The sequence below is a fragment of the Pseudophryne corroboree genome, chromosome 1 (assembly GCF_028390025.1).
Source record: "Pseudophryne corroboree isolate aPseCor3 chromosome 1, aPseCor3.hap2, whole genome shotgun sequence".
Lineage (NCBI taxonomy): Eukaryota > Metazoa > Chordata > Amphibia > Anura > Myobatrachidae > Pseudophryne > Pseudophryne corroboree.
The window spans coordinates 1,006,484,740-1,006,491,676 of NC_086444.1; the positions used below are offsets into that span (position 1 = coordinate 1,006,484,740).

The 6,937-nt window shown below is 35.7% G+C and overlaps 3 non-coding genes across 3 annotated transcripts; all 3 read right to left on the minus strand.

Moving 5' to 3' along the window:
- Positions 1-853: 853 nt before the first annotated feature.
- TRNAC-GCA (transfer RNA cysteine (anticodon GCA)) lies at positions 854-925 on the minus strand. The gene has a single exon. It is a non-coding gene; the product is annotated as a tRNA-Cys (tRNA).
- A 2,414-nt stretch (positions 926-3,339) lies between these two features.
- Positions 3,340-3,411, minus strand: TRNAC-GCA (transfer RNA cysteine (anticodon GCA)). The gene has a single exon. It is a non-coding gene; the product is annotated as a tRNA-Cys (tRNA).
- A 3,243-nt stretch (positions 3,412-6,654) lies between these two features.
- TRNAC-GCA (transfer RNA cysteine (anticodon GCA)) lies at positions 6,655-6,726 on the minus strand. The gene has a single exon. It is a non-coding gene; the product is annotated as a tRNA-Cys (tRNA).
- Between the last annotated feature and the right edge of the window lie 211 nt (positions 6,727-6,937).

A 6,937-nucleotide genomic window follows, 5' to 3' on the forward strand; every position in this document is an offset into this window, starting at 1 on the left:
ACGCTATACATTAAAAGCAAATTATAGGGGCACCTGGATTTGAACCAGGGACCTCTCGACATGCACTCGAATGCTCAACAACTGATTTATACCCCCTGGTCTTTCTAACTATAAGACCATACACATTGCAGCCTTGATGTAAAGGTTACTGTACTGTATTTCTTGTCCTGCAGGAGGTGAAGATGAGTCTGTTTCTTTATGGTAATGCTTTGGAGTTATTAGTCAGGGCATAAATAGAGAGTTCACATACTGCAGGTATAATCTGTGAGCATGCTCAAAAAGAAACTTTGATCATCCTAAAGTTCCACTATAGTTAGTGCTAGTCAAAGTAGGATTTATTGAAATCCAGTTGTGACATTGTTTATTGGAAGCAAAACTGATCTAAAATACAAATTGTTACCAAACCAATATTAATAATTTCTGAAAACTATTTTATCATGGTACATTTTTGCTAAGAAAATAAAATATTTTAATTTTGGATCAGTGGGCTCAGATGTTCTGAATGCATGTATGCCTTACGGACTAATTGCAAAATCAGTCGTAGTTGAAAACATGGCTGTACCAAATAATTTTGAATTCTGCCATGTTAATGCCCAATACTCCCTTATTTATCAAAGTTAGTTAGGAATAAAGCATTAATCCTTCATGTACAGTTATTTAATGCTGTATAATTCTCTATCAAAAGTAGCTGTAAAAACCTGCCACTGATACTGTACTTTCCTGAGGTAAAGTATTAAGTTGACATTTCAACATTTTTTGTTGCCTGACTGCCACTTGAGTATGTTTTTACATTACTTGAGTCCCAAACGAGGTATAGACTGCAAAGTGATGCTACACATTAAAAGCAAGTAACAGGGGGCACCCGGATTTGAACCAGGGACCTTTCGATCTGCAGTCGAATGCTCTACCACTGAGATATACCCCCTGCTCTTTCTCATTACAAGCACATACACATTGCAGCCTTGATGTAAAGCTTACTGTACTATATTTCTTGTCCTGCAGGAGGTGAAGATGAGTCTGTTTCTTTATGGTAATGCTTTGGAGTTATTAGTCAGGGCATAAATAGAGAGTTCACATACTGCAGGTATAATCTGTGAGCATGCTCAAAAAGAAACTTTGATCATCCTAAAGTTCCACTATAGTTAGTGCTAGTCAGAGTAGGATTTATTGAAATCCAGTTGTGACATTGTTTATTGGAAGCAAAACTGATCTAAAATACAAATTGTTACCAAACCAATATTAATAATTTCTTAAAACTATTTTATCATGGTACATTTTTGCTAAGAAAATAAAATATTTGAATTTTGGGTCAGTGGGCTCAGATGTTCTGAATGCATGTATGCCTTATGGACTAATTGCAAAATCAGTCAGAGTTGAAAACATGGCTGTACCAAATAATTTTGAATTCTGCCATGTTAATGCCCAATACTCCCTTATTTATCAAAGTTAGTTAGGAATAAAGCATTCATCCTTCATGTACAGTTATTTAATGCTGTATAATTCTCTATCAAAAGTAGCTGTAAAAACCTGCCACTGATACTGTACTTTCCTGAGGTAAAGTATTAAGTTGAAATGTCAACATTTTTTGTTGCCTGACTGCCACTTGAGTATGTTTTTACATTACTTGAGTCCCAAATGAGGTATAGACTGCAAAGGGACGCTATACATTAAAAGCAAATTATAGGGGGCACCTGGATTTGAACCAGGGACCTCTCGACATGCACTCGAATGCTCAACAACTGATTTATACCCCCTGATCTTTCTAACTATAAGACCATACACATTGCAGCCTTGATGTAAAGGTTACTGTACTGTATTTCTTGTCCTGCAGGAGGTGAAGATGAGTCTGTTTCTTTATGGTAATGCTTTGGAGTTATTAGTCAGGGCATAAATAGAGAGTTCACATACTGCAGGTATAGACTGTGAGCATGCTCAAAAAGAAACTTTGATCATCCTAAAGTTCCACTATAGTTAGTGCTAGTCAGAGTAGGATTTATTGAAATCCAGTTGTGACATTGTTTATTGGAAGCAAAACTGATCTAAAATACAAATTGTTACCAAACCAATATTAATAATTTCTGAAAACTATTTTATCATGGTACATTTTTGCTAAGAAAATAAAATATTTGAATTTTGGGTCAGTGGGCTCAGATGTTCTGAATGCATGTATGCCTTATAGACTAATTGCAAAATCAGTCAGAGTTGAAAACATGGCTGTACCAAATAATTTTGAATTCTGCCATGTTAATGCCCAATACTCCCTTATTTATCAAAGTTAGTTAGGAATAAAGCATTCATCCTTCATGTACAGTTATTTAATGCTGTATAATTCTCTATCAAAAGTAGCTGTAAAAACCTGCCACCGATACTGTACTTTCCTGAGGTAAAGTATTAAGTTGAAATGTCAACATTTTTTGTTGCCTGACTGCCACTTGAGTATGTTTTTACATTACTTGAGTCCCAAACGAGGTAAAGACTGCAAAGGGACGCTATACATTAAAAGCAAATTATAGGGGCACCTGGATTTGAACCAGGGACCTCTCGACATGCACTCGAATGCTCAACAACTGATTTATACCCCCTGGTCTTTCTAACTATAAGACCATACACATTGCAGCCTTGATGTAAAGGTTACTGTACTGTATTTCTTGTCCTGCAGGAGGTGAAGATGAGTCTGTTTCTTTATGGTAATGCTTTGGAGTTATTAGTCAGGGCATAAATAGAGAGTTCACATACTGCAGGTATAATCTGTGAGCATGCTCAAAAAGAAACTTTGATCATCCAAAAGTTCCACTATAGTTAGTGCTAGTCAGAGTAGGATTTATTGAAATCCAGTTGTGACATTGTTTATTGGAAGCAAAACTGATCTAAAATACAAATTGTTACCAAACCAATATTAATAATTTCTGAAAACTATTTTATCATGGTACATTTTTGCTAAGAAAATAAAATATTTAAATTTTGGATCAGTGGGCTCAGATGTTCTGAATGCATGTATGCCTTACGGGCTAATTGCAAAATCAGTCGTAGTTGAAAACATGGCTGTACCAAATAATTTTGAATTCTGCCATGTTAATGCCCAATACTCCCTTATTTATCAAAGTTAGTTAGGAATAAAGCATTAATCCTTCATGTACAGTTATTTAATGCTGTATAATTCTCTATCAAAAGTAGCTGTAAAAACCTGCCACTGATACTGTACTTTCCTGAGGTAAAGTATTAAGTTGACATTTCAACATTTTTTGTTGCCTGACTGCCACTTGAGTATGTTTTTACATTACTTGAGTCCCAAACGAGGTATAGACTGCAAAGTGATGCTATACATTAAAAGCAAGTAACAGGGGGCACCCGGATTTGAACCAGGGACCTTTCGATCTGCAGTCGAATGCTCTACCACTGAGATATACCCCCTGCTCTTTCTCATTACAAGCACATACACATTGCAGCCTTGATGTAAAGCTTACTGTACTATATTTCTTGTCCTGCAGGAGGTGAAGATGAGTCTGTTTCTTTATGGTAATGCTTTGGAGTTATTAGTCAGGGCATAAATAGAGAGTTCACATACTGCAGGTATAATCTGTGAGCATGCTCAAAAAGAAACTTTGATCATCCTAAAGTTCCACTATAGTTAGTGCTAGTCAGAGTAGGATTTATTGAAATCCAGTTGTGACATTGTTTATTGGAAGCAAAACTGATCTAAAATACAAATTGTTACCAAACCAATATTAATAATTTCTTAAAACTATTTTATCATGGTACATTTTTGCTAAGAAAATAAAATATTTGAATTTTGGGTCAGTGGGCTCAGATGTTCTGAATGCATGTATGCCTTATGGACTAATTGCAAAATCAGTCGGAGTGGAAAACATGGCTGTACCAAATAATTTTGAATTCTGCCATGTTAATGCCCAATACTCCCTTATTTATCAAAGTTAATTAGGAATAAAGCATTCATCCTTCATGTACAGTTATTTAATGCTGTATAATTCTCTATCAAAAGTAGCTGTAAAAACCTGCCACTGATACTGTACTTTCCTGAGGTAAAGTATTAAGTTGAAATGTCAACATTTTTTGTTGCCTGACTGCCACTTGAGTATGTTTTTACATTACTTGAGTCCCAAATGAGGTATAGACTGCAAAGGGACGCTATACATTAAAAGCAAATTATAGGGGGCACCTGGATTTGAACCAGGGACCTCTCGACATGCACTTGAATGCTCAACAACTGATTTATACCCCCTGATCTTTCTAACTATAAGACCATACACATTGCAGCCTTGATGTAAAGGTTACTGTACTGTATTTCTTGTCCTGCAGGAGGTGAAGATGAGTCTGTTTCTTTATGGTAATGCTTTGGAGTTATTAGTCAGGGCATAAATAGAGAGTTCACATACTGCAGGTATAGACTGTGAGCATGCTCAAAAAGAAACTTTGATCATCCTAAAGTTCCACTATAGTTAGTGCTAGTCAGAGTAGGATTTATTGAAATCCAGTTGTGACATTGTTTATTGGAAGCAAAACTGATCTAAAATACAAATTGTTACCAAACCAATATTAATAATTTCTGAAAACTATTTTATCATGGTACATTTTTGCTAAGAAAATAAAATATTTGAATTTTGGGTCAGTGGGCTCAGATGTTCTGAATGCATGTATGCCTTATAGACTAATTGCAAAATCAGTCAGAGTTGAAAACATGGCTGTACCAAATAATTTTGAATTCTGCCATGTTAATGCCCAATACTCCCTTATTTATCAAAGTTAGTTAGGAATAAAGCATTCATCCTTCATGTACAGTTATTTAATGCTGTATAATTCTCTATCAAAAGTAGCTGTAAAAACCTGCCACCGATACTGTACTTTCCTGAGGTAAAGTATTAAGTTGAAATGTCAACATTTTTTGTTGCCTGACTGCCACTTGAGTATGTTTTTACATTACTTGAGTCCCAAACGAGGTAAAGACTGCAAAGGGACGCTATACATTAAAAGCAAATTATAGGGGCACCTGGATTTGAACCAGGGACCTCTCGACATGCACTCGAATGCTCAACAACTGATTTATACCCCCTGGTCTTTCTAACTATAAGACCATACACATTGCAGCCTTGATGTAAAGGTTACTGTACTGTATTTCTTGTCCTGCAGGAGGTGAAGATGAGTCTGTTTCTTTATGGTAATGCTTTGGAGTTATTAGTCAGGGCATAAATAGAGAGTTCACATACTGCAGGTATAATCTGTGAGCATGCTCAAAAAGAAACTTTGATCATCCAAAAGTTCCACTATAGTTAGTGCTAGTCAGAGTAGGATTTATTGAAATCCAGTTGTGACATTGTTTATTGGAAGCAAAACTGATCTAAAATACAAATTGTTACCAAACCAATATTAATCATTTCTGAAAACTATTTTATCATGGTACATTTTTGCTAAGAAAATAAAATATTTGAATTTTGGATCAGTGGGCTCAGATGTTCTGAATGCATGTATGCCTTACGGACTAATTGCAAAATCAGTCGTAGTTGAAAACATGGCTGTACCAAATAATTTTGAATTCTGCCATGTTAATGTCCAATACTCCCTTATTTATCAAAGTTAGTTAGAAATAAAGCATTCATCCTTCATGTACAGTTATTTAGTGCTGTATAATTCTCTATCAAAAGTAGCTGTAAAAAACTGCCACTGATACTGTACTTTCCTGAGGTAAAGTATTAAGTTGACATTTCAACATTTTTTGTTACCTGACTGCCACTTGAGTATGTTTTTACATTACTTGAGTCCCAAACGAGGTATAGACTGCAAAGTGATGCTATACATTAAAAGCAAGTAATAGGGGGCACCAGGATTTGAACGAGGGACCTCTCGACATGCACTCGAATGCTCAACAACTGATTTATACCCCCTGGTCTTTCTAACTATAAGACCATACACATTGCAGCCTTGATGTAAAGGTTACTGTACTGTATTTCTTGCCCTGCAGGAGGTGAAGATGAGTCTGTTTCTTTATGGTAATGCTTTGGAGTTATTAGTCAGGGCATAAATAGAGAGTTCACATACTGCAGGTATAATCTGTGAGCATGCTCAAAAAGAAACTTTGATCATCCTAAAGTTCCACTATAGTTAGTGCTAGTCAGAGTAGGATTTATTGAAATCCAGTTGTGACATTGTTTATTGGAAGCAAAACTGATCTAAAATACAAATTGTTACCAAACCAATATTAATAATTTCTGAAAACTATTTTATCATGGTACATTTTTGCTAAGAAAATAAAATATTTGAATTTTGGGTCAGTGGGCTCAGATGTTCTGAATGCATGTATGCCTTATGGACTAATTGCAAAATCAGTCAGAGTTGAAAACATGGCTGTACCAAATAATTTTGAATTCTGCCATGTTTATGCCCAATACTCCCTTATTTATCAAAGTTAGTTAGGAATAAAGCATTCATCCTTCATGTACAGTTATTTAATGCTGTATAATTCTCTATCAAAAGTAGCTGTAAAAACCTGCCACTGATACTGTACTTTCCTGAGGTAAAGTATTAAGTTGACATTTCAACATTTTTTGTTGCCTGACTGCCACTTGAGTATGTTTTTACATTACTTGAGTCCCAAACGAGGTATAGACTGCAAAGTGATGCTATACATTAAAAGCAAGTAATAGGGGGCACCCGGATTTGAACCAGGGACCTCTCGATCTGCAGTTGAATGCTCTACCACTGAGATATACCCCTGCCCTTTCTCATTACAAGCACATACACATTGCAGCCTTGATGTAAAGGTTACTGTACTGTATTTCTTGTCCTGCAGGAGGTGAAGATGAGTCTGTTTCTTTATGGTAATGCTTTGGAGTTATTAGTCAGGGCATAAATAGAGAGTTCACATACTGCAGGTATAATCTGTGAGCATGCTCAAAAAGAAACTTTGATCATCCTAAAGTTCCAC